The sequence below is a fragment of the Ammospiza caudacuta genome, chromosome 2 (assembly GCF_027887145.1).
Source record: "Ammospiza caudacuta isolate bAmmCau1 chromosome 2, bAmmCau1.pri, whole genome shotgun sequence".
NCBI classification, from domain to species: domain Eukaryota; kingdom Metazoa; phylum Chordata; class Aves; order Passeriformes; family Passerellidae; genus Ammospiza; species Ammospiza caudacuta.
In genome coordinates, this window is record NC_080594.1 from 110,259,729 (window position 1) to 110,283,576 (window position 23,848).

Consider the following 23,848-nt stretch of genomic DNA (forward strand, 5'->3'; position numbering starts at 1 on the left):
ACTCTAAGCAGGCACGAACTGGCTGCAATACAATACCCACTTCCCATGTTGCTGCACAGCACACGGCAGGCAGAGAACCAAGTTATTCAGAGAGCCAAGGGCTTACAGCAAAGGCTGCACAGCTGAGATGCTTAGACAAGAACTCCTGCTGAGCCACAACACGCTAGGAAAGCAATCCTTCAAAGACTTTCTTCCACGGCATTCACAGGCTAAGGGACACACTGAGGTGCCTTACATGACCAGTCTTGTAATTGCTGAAAGTTCGATGCATCAAAAACTAACATAAAGTCAAAATGAAAACAAGATGTTTCATCTGCAGCTTTCAGGAAGGAGTTGAGAGTACCCAAACTCTGGATGAAAAGCATCTCATGAAGATGGAATAAATTAACAGTGTTAAATACACAGCAGTTCTAATGGCAAAACCACAGCATATTGTCACAGAATTGGCCCTGCTGTGTTAACAAGCAGAGCTGATCTCAGGAGCCACTCAATGAATACCAGGGATTAAGCAAACCATGACTCAAGTCCTAAAGAAATAGAGTAATTTGCCTTTTCACGCCTTTGACACGCCCAAATGATATCTACATTTAATCTTTTCCTTAAGCCATTTGTGTATATGATGAGTTAAGAAAACAACCAACAGTTCCACCAGTCAACTGATGCCTCTTTTCTGAAAGAGTAAATAAAAAAGCAGAACCACTACAGTCTGATCCTCCCCAAGATCTGTTCAAATATGTAGACAAGGGAATCTATTCTGCTACCATCATTTCTGAAGCAGTAAATCAATTAATTTAAATTTAATTGTTCAGAGTTTTGTAACAATACTTGGGCATTGAAGTGTAAAAAGAAAAAAAATCATTTTTTTTCAAAAATAAAAAATCAGCTTACAGAATCATAAATATACTGGGGTCAGAAGCTACCCACAAGGAATATCAAAGTCCTTGCCCTGCACAAGACAGCCCCGAGAACCATACTGTGCCTGACAGCATTGTCCAAACACTTCTTGAACTCTGCCAGGCTTGGTGCTGTGACCACTTCCCTGTTCCAGTGGCCAATGACCTCTGGGGGAAGAACCTTTTCCTGATACCCAACCTAATCCTCCCTGACTCGGCTTCAGTCCATTCCCTCAGGTGCTGTCACTGTCCCCACAGAGCAGAGCTCAGTGCCTGCCCCTCCTGTTCCCCTCATGAGGAAGCTGTGACTGCTCTGAGGTCTCCCCTCAGCCTCCTCCAGGCTAAGCAAGCCCAGCGCCCTCAGCTGCTCCTCCAGACCCTTCACCACCCTCACAGCCTCCTTGGTTACAACTCACATAAAACTGAACAGCTTTCTGCACCTTTCTTCTCACCCTCAGTCAACTCAAGTGTACTAACTCGACCTGTTAAAACAGTTTAAAACACAAATCAAGCACTTTTTAATAGTTTAACAAGCTTTCTCTGCACAGTGCATACCCACTGAACAACACACCATTGCACAAAGGAAGATGAAAAGGTGAAAAGGGGAAAAGGACACAGGACCAAGAACAGCACACCACCTCCCTCTTTTCAGCACATGTAAGCCATCTGATCTGTTAAAGCCATGACAAGAGGACACCTTCACCTGAAGCAGATTTGTAACAAAAGCAAAAGCTGTTCTTGTATAAACAGCAGTAAATGAGGATGGGGATTTTACCAAGTGCTGTCAATACTGGAGTTAGCACAGACCATGCTGTGGCACTGCAAGAAAGCCCCAATGCCACCACCAGATACCAGAACTGCAACCACACTTCCAACTCCCCATCATCACTTGCTCACCATCCAAGCAATACTAACACTATCCTCTAAAAAAATCTTAGTGAGCACTGTGGCAGGCCAACTGATTACAGGCAGCAGCTCTTTTTCACCAGTGAGTGATATGATTCCAGCCCCTACATCTCTGCTGACACACTGGTCAAATGTTTCCAAAGGCCAGGATACTGCCCATACACTGCTTGCCAACAGTAACACACGAGAAGACAAGAGACTAATTAGCTCAGACAACATATTTAGAAAGCACTTTATTAGACTGATTATTAGTATCTTTGGGGCTTTAGCTACTACTGCTATTTAACAAATAAATATGATTTCAGCCATTACTGCATCATCACATCCCAATTCCACTTCTGTAATTCAGTACTCAAGTAGATGTTAAGGTGTATAATTATTGTGGTGCTTCCTACAGTGACTGCAAGCAGAAAAGCTGTTAAAGAGCAACATTTTTGTAAATCAGCTTCTATAGAACCATGACACTTAAGATTAAAGTTAAAAATTCAAACTGAGTTGCTTCACACAAAGGATTAACTATGCAAAAATGTGGTTTTTAACATCCCATCCCACACATACCTATTATTTAATAGGCATCAATTATAGCCTTGTAAACATGCCCAGCATCTGACCTGGCTGCGGATGCAATCATGTAATCCCACCTCTAATCCCTGAGCAGCCTCTAGAACCACCGTCACCTTACATTCAAAGGTGCCTGCCTGCAGTAGAAAATTACATTGGCTGTCATTGTTAAAAATTCCAATACTGAAAAGAAGACATAATTTCAATACTTTAAAGGAAGACATAATTTCAATACTGAAAAGGAAGACAACAGATTTGTACACTAAGTTTGCATTTGTCTAACCATTCAAATAAGCAAAAACAATTAACTCGTCCCACAAATGTCACAACACTTACATCAATCCAGCTAAAATGCTGGATTGCTCTTGCAGCAAAGGCAGGCAAATGACTTTATGGTAATGTGACACCTTCACAAAAACTTGCCAGCTAGAAGACCTTAAAATCTCAGAAATACAAGAAACTAAAGTGTTTTAACAGTGCCAAGAGCAATTTTTCCTCACAACCATCTTCATTCACACACTCACTGTATAAACATAAGAGAAACCCCAAAGATTATTTTTCCCTGCAACTGTCCAGCTAAAATAATTTTTAGGATTATATATAGCTAGGCACAACTTTTCCATCTCAGAAATTAGAATGCCTATTTGTTAAGAGAAGTTTTCTTTATTTACAAGGTTATACATCCCAGATCTCTGGGATTGTATTGCTTCACACAGGAGGAAGGACACAACAGAACTTAAAGACATTTTGTCAGTTCACACACACTTATAAAGTTCAACAAAGCAAAATACAAGCAGTCAGTGTTTAAAGCTGAGCTCAGCATGCTGCTGACACTGTTCTGAATGACTGGCTGTGTCAGTAAAACCACAGCTTCATGGCTTGGCAAGCTGTCTTCTGATGGACAGTCATTCACTTGTGTAAAAGATCATAAAACCCCTGGATGGCAGGAAGGCAATGTGAAGCACAAAAAAGAGGTATACAGCAGAATGAAACTAAAACTAAAGCTGACAAGCTATCCTGTTGACCAACTGATCTCTTATGATAAAGTTATACAAGCTCTCCTGACAATTCCATATCCTGCCCACTTATCCATACAACAGTTGCCCAGATGTGTCACGTGATGGCCTAGAACAGCTCAGAGTACTGAAATGGAACGTTAATCATTAAAGTCAGCATGATCAGAATACTATCATCTTGGACAATAAAGGAGTGTAGAGCAACAAAATCATTCCTTCACTTCTTTGAGTTTTTTTTTTCCCCCCAGTAGCTTAAACTTCAGCAGTGATCAGTTTTATCCATGTTTGAAACTCTTCCCACAAACTCTATAAATGAGTAATGTTGTGATACACTGTTGTGTGTCTATATCACACAAAAACAATATCTAACTCTGAGGTAACAGAAACCTGGACAGAGGAAACCCATTTCTGGCCAAGCAGTGACACTGCCTAGAAACATGACTGAAGCATAAAAGGGTTTAATCTGCAACCTGTGCACAAGCATGTTAATGACACAGGTTGTTACAAAAATTCAAAAAATCATTATCAATCACTGCTCCCTCTTAAGCATGTGTTTTGTGTTGTTTTGTGTGCCTTGGTATTTGCCTTGCCTTTCCCCTTTAATTAACTCTGCCATCCTTATGGGCCATCCACATAGAAATGAACTGGGGTTTGGTCTGTGGGCAGTATCCTGGCCTTCGGAAACATTTAACCAGTGCGTCAGCAGAGATGTAGGGGGTGGAAACAGAGAGCAGCTACTGTTTTCTCTCTTCCATCTACATCACAGAACCATTAAGGTTGGAAAAGACTTTCAAGATCAGCAAGTGTAATTCTGACTGAATACCAGCATGCCCACTAAACCACATCACCTAGTGCCACCTCTACCCATTTTCTGAACACTTCCAGGGATGGTGACTCCACCCTTCCCTGGGCAGCCTGTTCCCATGTTTAACCACTCTTTCAGAGAAGAAATTTTCCCTGATATCCAACCTGATCCTCCCCTGGCACAACTTGAGGCCAGTTCCCTTTGTTCTACCTCTACTTATCTGGGAGAAGAGACAGCCCCCCACCTGGTTACAGCCTCCTTCCAGGCAGGTGAAGCAAGCAGTAAGGTCAACCCTGAGGCCTCCTTCTCTCCAGGCCAAACCTGGCCCCCACAGCTGCTCCTGAGGAGAATTGTGTTCCAGACCCTTCATCATCTCCATTGCCCTTCTCTGGACATGCTCCAGCACCTCAAATTCCTTGCAATGAGGGATCCAAAACTTGAATTTTCCAACTAAACATTTATATAGACATAATTTATTTAATTGCATTGGAAGCAAAAGGGGTGAAACTCATCCCAATCCCATATACAAGTCAAACCTCCACAAAGTAGAATTAACTTTTAATAACTACATTGCACCAGGAAACAGTAAAAACTAAATGATAATGAGAAGGCTAATTAACTGGAACAATGATACTCCTTTTGGTGAGTAGCTAAGAGGTTCTTGGCCACTAATCCCTCTGTTAAGTAAGTCACAGCACAGTCTGGTTGGGTTGAGACCCTCAAAGGCCACCCCAGTTCCAAAGCCCTGCTGAGGGGGCACCAGACCAGGCTGCTCAAAGCCCTGTCCAGCTCATCCAGAGCACTGCTAACAATGGAGCATCACCTGTCTGGGCAGACTGTACCAGAGTCTCACCACCCTCTTCAGAAACTTCCTCCTTATGTCCAATCTAAACCTACTGCATTCCCATTTAAAATCACTGCCTCTCATCCTGTCATGACAGACCTTGGCAAGAAGTCTCCCCATATCTTTCCTCTAAACCTCTCATACACTGAGAGGCTGCATCACAGTAGAAAATACTTTGAAGGAACTGATGGTTCTCTCACTCCAGTGAGCAAGTAGAAGCAGCTCTCACAACAGAGCAAAGTTACAGAAGAGAAAGTTTCCAAGGCAGGGGAATAGCTCAGGAATGATGCTACCATGCCACAAACACCAGCTTCCAGAAGGGCTCTGCCGAACACAAGGCACAACTACAAGTTGCAAATGCAAGTGAGCCTGTACAGCTCACAGACAATCCTGAAGTAGAGTCCTGTGAGAACAATGAACTGCCTTTCTTAGGAGGACATATGATCTATGATTTCTGACTGAACACCTTTGAAATGAGGCGGTGGCAGGGAAAAATCCTGCAAGGAACAGTACACTGTCAGATTTCCTAACTCATCAACTTCTGTGTTGGCCCTGATAAAAGCAGTTTTATGGTAATGCAAAAAGTTTTTGGTAGTGACATCCTATTCTGGGAATCAAAACGAGCCAGAAAGGATACAAGAAAATGTGAAACTGATTATATACTATCAAGCATTGGAGGAAATCTATTGTAGATCCATGGATCACAAACTTCAGCTTTTTCTTCATTTTTAAGCACAGTCTGCTCTTCATATTTCCAAGTTTAACAACTACTAGAAGCTGAGGTTTATACAGGAGAGAACTGATCTAACAAAGTGCAAAAGTACTGGAATATCATTTCATACACAATCTGAGAAAGTGAGCCTCCTTCTCAGTAGTTTGAGATTAACACTTCTCAAAGAAGCAATGTCTCCAAATATTGCTATGGACACTGAGTTATCTGCAGAGCACCAGTCTGAATCTTGACCAGCACAACAGGAATTATTCAATATTGTTCCTGGCTGAGGTGCTTTGTAGCTCCTACACAAGGTGATTCTCAGCATCAACTCCTACTCCTACATGACAAATTCATTGCTAAGTACTGAATTCACCTGTAAAATATTCAGAACAGGCTTTGTTCCTTAGGTATCTTCATAAGTAAAACACAAGTCTCTCCAAAGACGCTTCTACAAAATGAATAACTGCAAGTACTTTTGCAAAACTTCAGATCAGTAAGAGTTCACTAAAGCCAGAAGCTGCAAAAAGTCTCAAGAGAGAAATAATTTTAAAAATACCCAAAGAAACACTCCATCAAATCTGGATTACTCACACTGAGCTTGTAAAATTTTGGCGTTATCTACACTCATAAATCAGCTGTTACATGTTTCAATGGCTAGTCACAAAATTAGCCTAAATGCACCCCTTACTCTACTTTTTCACTTTGACTTGGGCTTCTCTCTATTAAAAATGACTGCTCTAAACAAACAAACAAACTGTTATCAATAAATCTGAAAGAGGCTTCATTTGCAGAGTAAAAGCAACACACTGATTGTCTAAGGCTGCAGATACTCCTATAAAAGGCACCAATGCACGTCACACATTCAGGGCTGTACTATTTGAATTTTTAACCAGTTTTTTACTTGGGTGGCTCAGAAAACAATTTTATGAAAAAAGCTTGGCCATCCTCTCAGAGTGAGCTAAAGATGTGCAATAACTACAAAATTTAAATTCATTTAGTCAATCATGCTGCAATCCAGCAATAGGATGAGTTATAATAAAATTTGAAAAATAAAATCTAATCACTTATGCTACCACAGAAAAATTCCTCTATTTGAATTAAAACTTGAAGTATTAGAATTAAGCAACTACAAAAGCAGAAAGAAGATGACAAAAGTTCTAAATCAACTGTTTAAATATCAGGTTTCCTGCTTCTGAAATACCCGTAAGACTTTTGTGATTGCTTGCCATAGTAGTGCTGCAAACACTAAAATAAACAGACAGTCAAGTTTCTCTGTTAAGTCTCTGATTAATTCTTCTATGACAAATCTTGGAAATACTCAATATTCAATACAATGAATCAAAGCTTTCTACTTTGTTGATAATTGCATATATGGAAAAGCTTTACAGGATGCAGACAATTTCTGTAACACACCTTGTCTTAAACATTTACACTGTTCTCTGATCAAAAAGCATATTTATCCATAAAGTAGAAGTATTCCTTTTCCTGCAGAACCAGGAGAGACAGTAATTACCACTAATTTCAAGGTAAGTCACCTGTGTAAGTTCATTAGCAGCCCATGTAAGTGACAACTCTGCAAAAAGCAACACCAATTGCAGACTGCCTGCACACTTGATTCCCTACATTTCCACACCCAGCATGGCCAGTGCAGAAAGGAGAAAATGGCACTGGGAAGTACAACATTCCACACTCTCTGGCCTGATGACCACCAGCCTCTCCTCACTCTGGTCATCAAAACTAGAAGAAAAACCCTAGAATAGAAAGAAGCAGAGTGAGGGGATGGCAGAACCACCTGTCAGGATCCCCAGCAAACACAAACTGATTAGGACATGACTCTTCACACATGAAACTGAGCAGGGAAGCAGACAAGCACATATAAACAGGAACAAAAAGGAAGAAAGCTGACAGAGAAAAAAAACCCCAATGAACAGACAGGAGTTAATACAGAACAACAGTACAGAAAAATACAAACCATACTCACTACAGCAGAAAACATCAATTTCCATTTCTAAAGTTTAGAATTAAACTTTGGTGGCCTGACTGTGTAAATTTCTTTGACATGAATAATTGCTATAAAATATGATGAACAAGTTACACAGCATGCCTGTCTTTTCTATCATTCCAGAACTTGTTAACATAAGGAAATTTAACATGGACCTTGCTGATTCTGTGGTATCTCCTGACAAGTCTTTGCATGAAAACCTTCTCATGGGAGTGTTGCAAGACAGCCACATAAAGAGGTTACACACCACATTATATTAATTTACTTATGTTTACTGCAATATAACACATTGACACATTGAGGTTATCCATGATCACACCTGTACATGCAGAGGTGCTCAACCATGTGCCATGGTCAGGAACTGCTGTGCCCAACATCCTTGGGCTGTAAAATAAAAAATAACCAGCCAACAACATAAATAAATGCAGACATGTATATGTATGAGCTATATATGTATATATACAGATGTCACATACATCCTAGGTTATGCTTTTTGCATCTTTTTTTTTCTTCTTCTTTTTGCTTTTGGAGGCAGAGAGGGAAGAATGCCTTAAAATTAGATAGCTGTTTCTACAACAGACAGGTTCTGCAACATCAGACCACAGTCATCTTCTATTAACATTATTTTATCTCATCTCAGCCCCAGATGGACTTTCTGGGGAGATGTGCCTTAGATATTACACAATGCAGACATTTTGAATTGCTTTCTTTCTGCATTAACTTCAGCAATTACCTATTAAAAAATACTAATGGGATACAAAAAATTAAAAAAGAGAAGGCTGGTGAAAGGAAAGCTGTTTCCCCTCTTTCCATAAGCTTTCCATTTGTTACATCTGTTGCAAAAAGAAGCATTGGTATGTAAGGTAGTGTTTAATCAACACTCAGATAAAGCTGTAGCTGTCCTGTCTGTGGAATTGCTTAAATAGCAAATCTCTATAAGGGAGTCTCAATATTATTTCGGATTTACTTGTTCTATCATCTTGGCCAGAAATGGGATAAGCCAAAAGATATAATGGAAGGACTAGAATATGAATACAGTTGTTCAACCTAAAATGCATTCCTGCCAAAATTCCTGTAGAGCTTCAGACCTTGAAGAGTATCCAGTATCTTTACTTCATGAAAGCTTCAGAGTATCCTCTTCCCACAGAGAGCTCTGAACCAGGTGGGCTTAACACCTGAGAAACTACAGATAACAGCTGAAAAACTGCAGCCACCTACATTAAACCTGTTCATGAACAAAATTAATTTGTGGTAAAGTCACAGAATGGGTTGGGTCAGAAGGGGTTTTAAAGATTACCTAAATCCAAACCCACTGCCATGGGCAGTGACACCTTTGCACTGTATTTATACATGTGTGTGTATGTATATATGTTTGTTAATATATTTTTATTATTTATTTTTCTTGTATTTATTGCTTCTGCCAAATTAAAAATCTAATAGCTACTTGGTAAATTCTTCTGTTCCCAACCCAGTGTAGTATCCAAAGCCTGTATATTTGAAAAAAACAATCAATACTTATGGCTAGAATATTCTATTCTATTCTATTCTATTCTATTCTATTCTATTCTATTCTATTCTATTCTATTCTATTCTATTCTAATAATGCAGCAGTCTTCACACTGGCAAATAACTTTCATGCTCTTATGTGCACTCTGGGTACAATATTAAACTGGCTTTTCTCCAACATTTATTCTAATTTCCGTATTTTTCTAAAATTAAATTGGAAGACGAATGAATTATAATCACTCATAGGTCAGCTACAGTTACACAGAAGCAGAAATTCCTCCTCAAACCCACACATTAGCTCTCTGTCCAAGGCTAAGCCATGACTTTGGGAGGTTAAGCAAAGCTGTGTTTGCAGTCTGGACACCTCAGTTACTCAATGACACTGCCTGCAAAGGCAGGTTGGCAGTATTCAGGTCATCTGTCATAACATTTGTTTATTTTTGTTGGTCTGACACCAGGCCAGAAAATTTCAAATCCAAGTGATGAGATTAACACAATTCCTGGCTGGAGCATGGGTAACTTTTTACATACAGCTGAGCCTAAAAGATCAATTTTGTGATGATGGAGCTGGATGCTCTTTCACAGAGCAACCTATAGCAAGAACATGTTGAACAACCCTGGGGCTTTATAGAATCAGCCTTGTAGGATACAAAGTAGAGGGAAAGAGGTCCTTGACTACTAGGCAGTCTTTCCACAGCTGACACAGCTGGCTGATGGTGAAGTTACAAGTAAATGTCACTTTCATCAGGTAGAGATACTGAAAAAAAAAAGTATAAATCTGTATAAATAAATATACAAAATGAATGAGGCTCATGTTCTGGAACTTTGAGGAGTAAGTAGTACTTGACTCTTCAAAGCATTTCACCCAAAAGCCCCTATTCACAATTTCAAGGGTATCATTTCAAGGTATTTTTACAATACCTTATTTTTATTCTACATGACAAATATCCTTCCAAATATAAGTTACACATGCAAGTTAAACACTTTAAGCAATCAGCATCTCTCTAAAGCCAAATCATTTCCACTCTGATCTGCCTTACTATACTCCATTAAGGTTGGTAGGATAAACTGCACTGATTTCATTTCCCTTTTAGGAAGCTATCCTCATAATCCTGCTTTAGAAGAAGAAAAAAACCACAAGGGCTCAAAGGCAGCTTCGACCTAAAATAGTTACCAACTCATTATTTTGAAGAGGTTTGGATTATTTCACTCCTCAAAATCAAAAAGATGCTGTCCAGCAGCTGAAGGTAGGTACAGCCTCCAAAATCCATGTCCTTCTTTGTTTTAATAGACCTTGCTCTTCTCTCAGCATTTATGGAGTTTTGAGGATAACTCAGTAAAGCAATAGCTAAAGAACTGTTGAAACATCCTCTGCACTACACTGAGCTTGCTCTGGTATTTGTGCTGTGCTCAGGGCTCTTCACCTCCATCAGAACAGAAGACTGGAACTGACACCCACTCAACAATTTGAGTGTCTCAGATGCACTACAAGAACACAAAAACCTTTCTTTCACCTGCTATGTCACAGTGGCTTCCTCTGCTTGGATACTGCAGCAAAGGAAAAGATGTGGTATTAACCAATGTCCCAGCTTCTTTACTGGTAAGAATTGGGAGTGTCCATATGGTTTGTAGAAAACAACAATGTGGGGCATGCCCAGCTCTTCAATTAGTAACCAAGAATTTCAACCTCTTCAAGCCAATCTTCTCATTTAACTCCCTTCAATCTTAGAGGGGAATCATGTACAGAAAACATAGAGGGGAAAAAATAAGAAAAAAATCAAGGTCATATCTTCCCACAAATGAAGTCTTATACACAACAGGAGGTTAGACAGCAGAAAAACCTAAAGTTTAAAATAATTGGCTGTTTCCCCCTGGCCAAGAAAGCACAACTGCCACCAGAGCATTCCCCTGAGGCCAGTAAGTGACACAAAATGCCAGCCCTGGACAAAGGAGCACAAAGTGAGAAATTTGTACGTTTCTGAATAAAAAAACCCTAACCAGCTTATATTAAAAAAAAACATTGTAATCTGATACCTTGATTCCAAAATCCCAGCACAAGCAGTCACACCCTCTGCTTCACCAAACAGCCCAATGACTCCTTCAGAATTCTCACAACATTACTGCAAACAAACTCAGCTCTAAGCATTTACACAAGCCAGACTTCAGTGTAAGCTTTGGGTGCTCTGCTTTGAAAGGAGAGAGAGGAGAAGCAAGGAGATGAAAACCTTTGACATTTTTAGTGCTGTTTAAGCACAAGCCTTATTTGATTTTGCTCTGAGTCATTCCTCCCCCACAGGATGGAAGCAATGCTACATGTTCAGTATGTGAATGGCCAGATGAGCTGAGCAATACCACAACAGACCTGTTAAGTCTGACTATAAATCATATGCAGATTTTCTGTTCCTTCTAACTGCTGGAGAAATATGCAAATTAAGTAATTAGGTACCTCAGAGAAGCATGTTCTTTGATTCAGCATCAGCTTTAAAAAAACAAATGTAATTCATGCTTTAAAAAATCCCAGACAATACAATAATAATTGGTGCTCATTTTCACAACTATTGCATACCACCAGTTTTCCATTATGGTGAACCAAACTCAGTTCTATTTAAAGTTTGAGGGTTTTATTGGCTGAAAAATGATGAAATTGTTTAAAACAATATTTACCTGAGAACCACAATCAAAAGAACCTCCAGTTACCAGATTTACATTATCACACCATCTCATCCAACCTTACTGATTCTCTGGTTTAGCCACCTTCCAAGAAGGGCTCCAGTCAGGGAACACAGCACAAGACTTTGGCTACTCAACACCCACTAATTCTCCATTACTGTCTGCACAGTTTAGCCTATGGAGTTATTCTTAATTCAAACACCTTACTGTTTTGTCTAATTTTCAAATGGATTAAAAGCAAATTTGACACAATTTTAAACATTTGCAGAAGACATTGCACATTCAGCTCTGTACATACTTCCTCAAGTACACAATAATCTCTATTACTTTGATTATATGTGAGATTTCCACGCCCAACCATTCAGTTTGATAAGAGCAACTTTCTATGTATTTGAAAAGTTAATGAACTGCACACAGTCCACAGACAAAACAGCCTAATCAGAAAATGCCTTTATAACAACACATCCCCAAGTACCTGTAAGAGTAAAGACATTCCTTCTGTAGTTTTACATGTTCAATTCAACTGAATCAAGTCCAGAATACATAGAAACACATAAAAAACCCCAAACAGATGCATGATTAAGCCACAGGTTCAAACACTGTAGTATTGACTTTCTACTTATTATTCATTTTATAAACTTTCAATGATATAATGAAAAAAAATCATATAAGCATGATAAAATTCTATTAAAAATTCTCAAATGCAAAAAGCAACTTCTAAAATTCAAATTATTATTTTCAAATAAGAACCAAATATTTGAAGGAAATCTCATTACTAGAAATCAAAAGTACGTGTCCCTAATTTACAAAATTTTTCATACAACTGCTTTTACCTAAATAAAATGGAACTGCCAAATGTATTTTACATTTTAAAAGCAGTTTTTAAATTAACAGCATAAGACAAATGTATCTGTAATGAAGACTATGTGACAAACATTTCCTAGACTGGTCTGGAAGTCAGTAGAAAGACAACTTAGCAGTGAATTCTGGAATATTAGAACTACTAAGATGCCATTGAATGTTACTTCCAGAAAAAAAAAAAACAAAAAAACAAAAAAAAAAAACCAAAAAAAACCACCAAAAACATCAAAAGTGCAGAATAATTTACAGAAGAGAAAAAAACACACCAAAAATTACAAACATACCACCATCAAATACCAAGCTTCTTACAAACTTTAACTGGGAACATGGGGGCTGCAATCTAATTCCCTTCTATGCAGAGGCACAGAAATATGCAGCTACAAGGGAAAAGCAATACTGAACATCCAAATTCTTCATTTTTTCTGTCCAGCATACAGAGTCACAACTCAACAAGAAAACAGCAACCCCAGCAAAAGAGAGGCGGTGTTGATACTGCTGTTGAACTCTGAAAAAACATTTAAAAGTTTAAACAAGTGAGTATGAGGCAGAGAAACCCTTTAACTTCAGGAAATAAGCTGGGCTGGTGGTGGGGGGAGGAATCTTTGTCTAGGGAAATATTTATCATCATAAAATGCCCTCCAATAGCACACACTCTGGGTGCTTCCTCAAGAGAAATTGTCACAAAGGAAGTCTCATCTGGCTGTTTCATAATCACTTCAAACCAGTAAAAACACAATAATTGTGAAGAAAGAATTTGCTTCTCCTTTCCTTTCAATACTTGTTCCTCCCAACACATCACCACAAATTTAGAGTTCAAATGGTGACAGGGACATCACTAAAGCTAAACCTTGATTTACAAACACTAAATACTCACCCAAAGTGGATCAGCTCCCTGACACCCCTCAAAGCCCCCAGTATCTGAAACCGAGGCAGGCAGCCAGGGCGAGAGAGAGAGAAGTGTTAGACCAAAGTGTCAGGATGAGATCTGACCACAAAGACCTCAGAGCAGACTCTTCCTTCAGGTAAAGCACAAAAACTTACTGGAAATTAGACTTTCTCACTAAGAAAGCAGTCCAAGTCACAGTCTGAGGCTGAATGCTGATTCCATTTAGCAGTTTTCCTGCCACTCACAGGAACCTCATAGGTGCAAGGAGCTATGCAACCAGCAGTTCTGGTTGGTCCCACTTTACCCAGTCATTTAGGCACTGAAAACATGGAACATTTGTACAAGTTTTATTTTCCATGTTAAATGATAGAAAAAGCAGCATCTCCTTGAAATCCAGATGATCTATATTCAAGCAAGGCAGAAACCTAAACCTTGGAGTACTGTTGATTGTTCTCAACTTCCTGAAAACCTGCCTTCCTGAATCTTCATTTTCTTTTTTATTTGGAAGAACTGGGAAAAGTTCTCAGCCTTGACCACAGGAAAAACAAAGCCATCAAACCAGATTAGTTATGAATCTCAGGGATTAGCAAATACGAAGCACAGACCAGAGAAAATAATCCAAAAGCCAGGGCAGGCTATACAAAATACAAATATTGTGATTGAAAAATGTTAGAATTTTGAGATACATAGAACTGATATGAGCTTGATCCAGCATCATATAAGAATTAAAGCACACATCTAAAGACAAGTTTGCAATCCTCACAGATCCCTCCTGAAAAGTTATTCTGCAGAAAGACTTACAATCACAGTAACATATTCAGAAGTTACTAATCTTTGAGTATTTAATAAAGCTAACAGAAATTTGATGTACTTGAATGAATATATGTATAATAAAAACCTATTATAATTCAACCTTGAGGTTTGCACCTTAGCAAACTCATTTCATGTTTAAGTAATCTTTTTTCATAGCTAGTAAAATCATTAACCATTAAAGGAACCCAAATTAAATACTGCTTACTACAAATGCAATACAGCTGTTAAAACTGCTTTTTAAGAATGCATTGCTCAAATAATCACCAAAACACTTTCTGAAAAAAAAAATCCAGTTTTTTGGTAGAGTGTTTGTCTACTGGATTCTGTGGCATTCTGCCACACTGTACAGGCTATCAGGAAACCAAACTTAGATGCTCATAGTACAGAATATGGGGTAATTAGTAGTTCTGAACAAATAACCCCAAGCATCAAGTTTTTCTCCTTGCTTGACTTTTATTATAGTTTAATGAAAATTAAGATTATTTATGATTATGTAACATGCTTACATAATTCACAAATTCTACTATACACAGAAATAACTGGCCCTACAAGTCAAAGTACACCATACACTTGCTGGGAAAACAAAACAAACACCACCCTCAACCCCCATAAAGGCAACTACAGTAAAAAAAAACAAAACAAAACCAAACTCAAAAGCAGACAAAAGAAAGCCCCAAGCAAGTCTAAATGCATTCCCCTTAAGTATGCAGAGTTCACTTTCTGAACAGACTAACAAGCCTGCACCATAAATAGTTTAACTTAAAAAATGAGTCCAGCTTACATAAACCTGTGGCACTCAACCATTTTTACTGATGGCATTACAACCAACAGTGGCAAAAAAGTTGAGAAAGTAAAACTTAGGAACTAATTCAAAATACCTACAGCCCTTACCCCAAGGCTGACTAAGTAAGGCTATGGCAAAGCTTAAACTCAAATATTCCATGAATTGTCAAGTGGATAGAGCAATCCAAGGATTATGCTCAAGAGAAGTTATTCAGAGTAACCCCAAAGCAGAAATTTGCTACAAGGACACAACTCCTCACATAAGACACATCTGTTCTTTTTGGAATCTGTGTTCTAGCACATAATCAAAACATAAGAAGAAGCATATCAAAATGTCAATGTCATAACTACTTTCCCCTCACCTGAACCATAGAAATTCTAACACTTAAATCTGTTTCTTTCTTTTCCTCTTCTTTTAGACCTTACAAAAGCCTTACCTTTCAAAATTTTCAAAAAAATGAGACATTTAGAGGAACTTCTTTACAGGAAGCAGGACAAAACAATGATCTATGGTAGAGATTTTAACGGGATTCATTGGTTGGGGGGAAAGCATATAAGAATTGCTTGGTTTTGGGGATCTTTCTAGAACTCAATTCACAGAAGAAAGTCAGACTTCTTTTGACCCTTTCCTGTCAGCTGCCCAACACCAGTCCCCCTTCAGCAAGTTCTCTGAGCCGTCAAGTCCATGAACTGACACCCACAGGGACCATGGCTTCACTGAGCCCAGGAATGGCAACAGGAAGTTTTCTCCACCTCATCCAACCAGCAGGAGAGTGAGCAGAACCCCTCTTTCAGAAGATATGGATTTCTTAAAAGGTAAGAGAAGAAGGAGCTGTTCTTCCATCTCCTCTGTGTTTCCAGGACAGGAATCCTCCCTCAGACTGCAGACACCAGTCCACCACTGCTGTGTCTCAACCTGTCCATAACAGACAGACATGAGAACGAAGTGCCCTGGGATTTGTGAAACCAAAACCCAAGAACTGAACAGTACAGATAAGAACCAAGCAGCACAAGCCTCCATGCCTTGATCACATCTTGGGTAACATATGCTCTTAGGAGAAGTGCCATAAATTTTTGCTACAACTTTTACAGCAAAAATGTCTCAGTTAAGGCAAAGCAGCTTTCAAGTGACTGAGTGTTCCTACAGAAATAAAAGTAGTGTTTATCACAGCACCAGAAATGTCTGTGTTGTTGGTTCTAGTGACTCCATGAGTAACAACAACAGAGATCACTGAAGATGCCCCAGTGACCACACTGCTACAGAAAGGTGTCACTCACCTGATGGAACTAACACCATCAAGACCTGCTGCACAGAACTCCTCAGAGGATTCTTTCTTTGTGGAAAACTTCAAGTTGTCCTCTACAGAAGCCACTTCCCTCTTACAGACCTCTTACTCCTAAATCAAGGAACTTTGTTTCAACACTGAAGTGATTTTTGACTCTCTCCTTTTTTTTTTTTTTTTTTTTTTTTTTTTTTTTTTTTTTTTTAATACAGTAGATCATGATTTCTAAAGACAGACCAAAAGGTCTCTCTTAGGCCTAAGGCTACCTTCAGCCTCATTTACCTCAACTCCCAAAACTTGAAAGGGATTGGCAGGTAGAACATTTACTTGACTTGGAACTTTCTTTAAAGCAAAAGCAGCATTTACAGCATGTAGAGGCTGGGTTTCAAAAGCCAAGAGGCAGATTTTATTTAAGAGAACCTACATTCTGCCATTTATGAACTTAATTCAGCTGCAATAGATGTGGTATAAACTCTTCCCTGTCTAACCTCTCTTCCTTTAAACTGGATATTCCAAGAAAACAATAATTAAAAAATGTTTGTTCCAGAAAGTGCCAATGAACTCAAACCAACACAGAAGGAAGCTGGATGTAAACAAGGATAATTCTCACTGTCACTGCTTGCTACTGAAACCAGTACATACTGAAGAGTAAGAGCTTCAGTGTAAGAGCAAGAGAAAGTACAAAACCAAAAACATATTTCTGAGCATTTATTCAGAAAGTTCTTACTCAAAATGCATGAAGCTTTCAGCCCAACAATGAGATTTGTTGTGAAACACCTGTATAAAACACTGATGCTCATGAAGTTGGAACTGCATGCAAATTTTTACAACCCCACTTTCATGATGCTGCCCAAACAGCAGGAAATAAAGCATAGATAAAAGACTAAAATACCTGTTCCCCTGTGCTGCCCATTTGAAACTGACTAAGGAGTTGAAAAAAATCCATGGTAGTGTACAAAAGCATTGACAAAAGTTTTAAAATAAAATTTCATGTAAGCGTTCTGAATTCAGCTACAACACTTACTCAGCAGTTACTGAAGTCCCATTTGCAAATGTCCAGATCAGCCAGCAGCTAAAACTTTATTTTTACCAGGAAAGAACACAAAGTGACTTTTCAGCAGAATATCCAGCAAATAACTTAAAAGTTTTTAACACATTCAAATCAGCAGTGAGAAGATGATATTTGAGTAAGGCTTGCTAGTAGAAATTTAAACTATTTGTTTTTGAGCAAATATGAAGCAACAGAGAAATTATACCAAATTAACACTTTGTCTTGGCTAGACACATAATTTCTGGTCCAGCATTAGTAGGATTACAGTGAGAATTACTATTCCTTCAAGATAAAGATAAGAATTCCAAGAAAAAAAAAGCAGGTACACTTTAATGCAATGCTCTGCAACAGCCTAGTACCTGGCTTACTATTTCTGCAGGCTGATCTCAAGAACATCCACATGGAAGCCCAGCTCTATATTTCTTTCATAACTTGCACAACATCTAGGTTAAAAAAAAAAGGCAACAAAACCCAATCATCTCCTATTCATCAACTATTATTGATCCAATGCCCAACATAGGAGAACAAAACAAATCTGTAACTCTTTCAAGTGCTAAGAAAAAATGCCCGAATCTTGAGGCAAGCAAACTCCCCACTGAAGACACAGAATTACACTTGAGGATTTATACCAATGTGACAAATAACATACTTAGAACAAGCAAAGCCTTTTCCCAGCCAATTTCTAATGCAGCTGTGGCACTGTCAACCAGGAGGAGTTGTTCAAACAGCTGACCTGGGGGCAAATCACCTCAGAATCCAACCAAGGAATAGAAAAATGCTGAAGCATAAAGCTGCAAGATTAAAATACCAGCACTGCTCTGGTTCTTTTTACCAAATCTGGTAAGAAACAGTCAATACTGAATGCAGTTTATTAAATTGTTCAAGTTTTTTCCCTACCACAACATCCAAGACAAATACTGATAGTAACAGGATTTCTTTTTCTAAAAACTCTACATTTGCCCCTAGATCAACCATGATTTCACATAAATTGATCCACTTTTCAAATTAATGTACAGACATGCAATTTCATTTGAAAGAAAGGATTTCATTTTGAGTGTGGAACAAGACTGATTGAACAGAACCTGCTGAAGGGTGTTTTCCAGAAAACACTCAATGATCCACCAGCCAGCCCACATGCAGGTAGGAAAACATCTGTACCTGAGCTGTGACAGGGAGGCTGCTCAGCAGCACACGGCACAATGACCTCCCTCCTTTCTCTCCCTTTGCTATTTGCTTACAAAGCCCCCTGCTTTAAACAACTCTCTGAAAAGAGCAGTGATTTTCCTTACCAAAGAGCCAGGTTAGGACAAAACCTGGTAATTCAATGCTTTTAAAATACCACTGCTTTGAATTCAGGCCCTTAATAAAATAAAGCCCACCAGAAACTGAAGAACTAATGTTTCTTAAAAACACAAAACTGTATATAACCTCAACAGAGATAGCATTTTTCATCTTTACTCTCTAGTGCTATGCTGACTATTTTAAAACAATACCTGAAAAGGGAGAAACATTCAACACAGTAATCAATGGGGTGTAGAGAATATTGAAATGTTATTTCCACAGTGCCATTAAGCTGAGACAGACACTATGATCTATATGGTATAACTGATCTTCAGAAAGAAGAAATGAACAAGAAAAATGCCAAACAATAAGAACAGTGGCATTGTCTCACCATACTACATACTGAATTCTGTGACATGCATTTCAGCTTCTCAAGTCAATGAAAACACCCCAGTGATGTTTTTCTGGAAGTTGTGCACCTGAGTCTCCTGGATACCAAACCACAGTGCCACCAACACTGACAGAGCACAGAAGCTGCTGGCCAACCACCCTCCCCACACAGAACAGACACCCAGCATGGATATTCAGCACCACAGAACCACCTACACTAGCACCACCTGCCTGGAGCTGGAGAGAGCACTTTGTTTAGGTATTATGAGCACATTGCCAGTTTGAAAGCCTTTCAAAAGACAACTTTGACACTTGAAGGTTTGGCAGACTACAAGCACCTATTCTAGCAGTGCTTTCAACCAACGCCTTCAACATTTGCACATGAGTCTAAACAAGTATTTCAAAACTCATCTTTCCATTCACAGAGAGAGTTTCACACGTGAGAACCGGCACCACGACATCACCACACATGCAACTTCTGCAAAGCAGTTCTCAATCTCTCACAAAAACAAGACAGTCAATATTGCCTTTTGGACAGTATTTTACTCTACTATGACCACACAGAAATAAGCCTAGAGAAAACTTGTACTATAGAGAAAACCCAAGAGTTCCAACCTGGAAAAAAAAAGTGACAATAAGAGGAAACTTTGCCAGAGGTATGAAAGTAAATCCTTAATATCAGTTCACTGCACTAGGTAGCACCAACATTTTTCAGTTCTATTTTTCTCTTAAGAGTAAAGACAGGGACAGGAAAAGATACTGCAAAACCACAAGTCACAGATATTTCTACCATGTATCTGGCAGTCCAGAGTAGCCCAAAAGGTGCTCATGGTAAAGTTTCAGGCTCTGTCTGAAACCTCTCAGTTTCACACTGTTTTTCACCTGCCTTTTAACCATACCACATAACAAAAATAACTCCCACTGCAAACACCTTCAGTTACACTTTCCTTGTGCTCATGTGTGAGCCCACAGGCTCTGCCCCTACCTCAGCTCACAGCAGAGGAACAGCAGCATCACAGATCTCCCAGAGCAGAATGTGTCATAGCACAGTTGAGTTGCATGACTAAGCACACACTCAGACTTGATGTTACCCAAAATTTACTAGATTTGATCATTTACTCAATGACTCTATCATCACTAAAATACCTTTGGTGTCAAAAAAGTAAATCAAAGGCTTTTGCTTGTGTTGGTGATTTTGTTGAAACACTAAAGCTGTGAAAGCAGGGATTTGAAAGTCATCCCAGTTGAAGACAAAGTGCTTTGAAAAAGAATTGAATAAAATATCTTAGGTTTCCTATTTGTTATGAACTGCAGTGCATACCCATGTAACTCTTGCCCTAACCAAGAATGCTTCTGCAGGTCATACTTTGAGGATACTTATGCTGTTTACAAATATAAACAAAATTAATCATGATAGGTTTGAAATCAGGAGAAAGCCTCTAGACCAGCACAACCAAAACCTTTATTTAAGCCCTACATAATTCCTGAGAGGGAATAGAGGAGAGTCTGCAGATAACCCAAAGAATCCCATCAATGCACTCTCCTGGATGACTCCAAAGCAGTCTTTTCCCTTTAGGATTTCCTTTTACTCTGCAACTCAACAGAGACACCAGCACAGACATCACCAAAGCTGCCTGAAAGTCAGATGTGTTTTCACAATACCTATTCAACTCATCCAGTCTTCCTCAAGATGAAAAGACATGGAAAGGAAAAGGAGCCTCAATGAGATTCAGGAAACAAGAGTGGACACAGATTTCACAATTCCTTCATTACATTTACCTGACATCATTATATGTAAAGGTTATGACACAAGATGACAAAAAAACATAATAAAAGTATAATTTCATAATAAGAGTACAATTTCATAATTAGAATACATCATACTCAGCTGGCTACCTGTGCTTCAAGCAAAAGATTCAAGATTAAAGGCAGGCTTAAATGCTGATTTTAATATTTTTTATTAATGTGCGCAAAATTTGCTGTGTTGGTAATTTTATGGACAAACAAAGACAGTCTATATACACATTAATACAGGTTGTTAAGGCACTCCTCAGATTGCTGCTGTCAACAGACACCATTCATAAGGCATGACAAAGTGCAAGCTTTAACAAATGTTGTGAAATACTTTATTTTTAAGAATCCTGTTCCTCTCTCTCTACAAAGAGGAAATGAATTTAACATTTCTTCTTTTTACATGAAATATGTTAACTGCAAATATACTTAAGAAGAGGCAGAAGAAAGAATTGCTTTTCTTGCAGAGCTAGAAAACAAAATTAAAGTTACCAGAACAGTGACTGGCCTTGGACCATGCAAGCTTTACCTGTAACTTTTAAGAGTTCTGTTATACTAAGTTCTCTGGAAATCTTAGTGATCAGGTGGAGCTGCTGGAGAACATAAGCCCATAAAGGAGTACTACACAATTTTGTCACAGTAAACACCAGCACTAAAAATAACAAACACATATTGACACATCAGCTGGATAGGTTGACCTGACCACTCTCAAGATTTATTTAGAATTGAAGAATAGTGTCTTCAAACCTGTTAGCACTGAGACCTTCCATAACAGCTTTCATGCATGTTCACTTGAACACAGGGTCTTACTTTAAGTTTTTCCATTACTTTCCAAGTGTGGCATATCTAAGCCATTCCATTTTTTTGGACACAGAGAATGTCTACCAAAACCTGAAGTGCAGATACTCCCAAACCACCTAAGCAATTGTCTTTTCTCTCCTTGTTTTCTCCTTGCCAAAGCCAGGGAAACAAGGGCCAATATCATGTTACAAGTTATGTTTGAACAAGGGGAAAAGCACAGCGACTGCACAGTCCTACACTAACACAGAACAGTATAAATAAGAGCTGCATCCATCCACCATATTCACTTGCATTTAAAAAACCAACTAAAACTCGAGTTAATTTTGCTCACAGCCAACACAAGCAGCCGATAAGATCTCAAACCCGACCTGAAGCCAAGACTCTGGACAGAGCACAGCCAAGGAAGGCCTTGCTACCTTTGGGGGCCTTCTATTTCTAGAGCCAAGGCACGGCATGAGCAGCAGCATCGCGCTGCAGTCACGTCCAAGGGGCATTGGCAGCGTTTACCTGTGAATCCATTTGCTTTTTATTAATGAATTTATTTTTACGCAGCAAGAGCAGCATCAGTGGCCCAGCAGGCAGCACAGCCCCTGCTCAGGGGACACCCGCCCGGGATCCCCGGGCACTCCGCCCGCCTCGCTCCGCAAAGGGCTCCAAAAACAAAGACCAAAGTTTTCCCTGCTCGCTGCGTGGGAGTGCGGCAGCAAAACAGGAGCCAGGATCAACACGAGCCGCCTCCCGTCACCACACCCGGGCCCACGCAGGGCAGGAGAGCCCCGCTCCCCGGGCAGCCCGTCCGCTCCCCCGGCACGGCTGCAGCCGCTCCCGCACGGCCAGGGGGACACCCACAGCCCGCCGGGATGGGGGAGCGGGGGTGTCACCGAGCCTCCCTCACTGACCCCCGGCAGCGGGGCCCTGCCCGCCCCCGATTCACCCGCACAGCCCTCCCTCACCACCGCCCCCTCTCACCGTGCTGCGCTGGGGGCTCGGCTCCGGCTGCGGCTGCGGCTCCGGCGGCTGCATTCCCGCCCCCCGGCTCTGCCCCGGGCCGCGCTGCGGGGGCCTCCCCGCTCCTGCTGAGGAAGGGGAGAAGCAGAGGCGCGGGGCCCGGCGGGCGGGCGGGCGCGGGGAGCGGCGGCGGGAGCAGGGAGCGGGTCCCGGGGCAGAGCGCGGCCGGGAAGCGCTTCCGGGCTCAGTGCGGGGCGCTGGGGCCGCCGGGCGGGGCGGGGCCCCGGCTGCGCCCAACGGCGTCCGACATGGCGCGGCCCGCGCGCGCCGGACGCGCGGCTCTCGCGAGATTTGGCGGAGGCAGCGGCGGCGAGAGGGGGGCGCGGGGGCGCGAAGGCGCGCGGCAACGAGCAGGGGGCGGGGAAAGGGCGGGGCAGGGGGCGGGGCAGGGGCGGGGCAGGGGCGGGGAAAGGGGCGGGGAAAGGGGCGGGGAAAGGGGCGGGGAAAGGGGCGGGGAAAGGGGCGGGGAAAGGGGCGGGGAAAGGGGCGGGCCAGGGGGCGGGCCAGGGGGCGGGCCAGGGGGCGGGCCAGGGGGCGGGGCCAGGGCGGGCCAGGGGGCGGGGCCAGGGCGGTGTGAGGGGTCCGCGCTGGGGCTCCTTCCTATCGCTCCCCCTGCCCGGCACTCGGGGATCCTCAGCGCATTCAAACGAAACTTCCCCCTAGCCAAGGCAGAGGTGATTGGAGACCCTCGCCTCCGGCTTTCCCCTCTAGAGAAGCCTGAGCGTGTTTGGGCAGTGACAGGAGCTGAGGTGTTGTTTTCTGAGTGTTGGCAGCAGCGATGAGGTGCGTGCCCACAGCGGTTACACAGTTCACAGGGTCACAGAATGGGTCAGGTTGGAGCACAGTGGGTTATCCGGCCCAGCCTCTCGGCTCAGGGCACCCTCTCAGGCAGGGCCATCCCGGAGCACAGGCTCGGGGCTGTGTCCAGACGGTGCTGGAATGGCTCCAGTGAGGGAGGCTCCATGCTCTCCATGGACGATCT

The 23,848-nt window shown here is 41.0% G+C and overlaps 1 protein-coding gene across 6 annotated transcripts in view; it reads right to left on the bottom strand.

Annotated features, from left to right (window-relative positions):
* TAB3 (TGF-beta activated kinase 1 (MAP3K7) binding protein 3) overlaps window positions 1-23,065 on the bottom strand; it is a 43,852-nt gene extending 20,787 nt beyond the window's left edge. For 5 of the 6 annotated variants that reach the window (XR_009275995.1, XM_058824722.1, XM_058824721.1 and 2 more), the window contains exon 1: window positions 22,828-23,065. The gene's annotated coding sequence lies outside the window, so the exon portion shown is untranslated. The remainder of the gene's footprint in view (window positions 1-22,827) is intronic. The other variant, XM_058824720.1, reaches the window with a different exon arrangement.
* Between the last annotated feature and the right edge of the window lie 783 nt (window positions 23,066-23,848).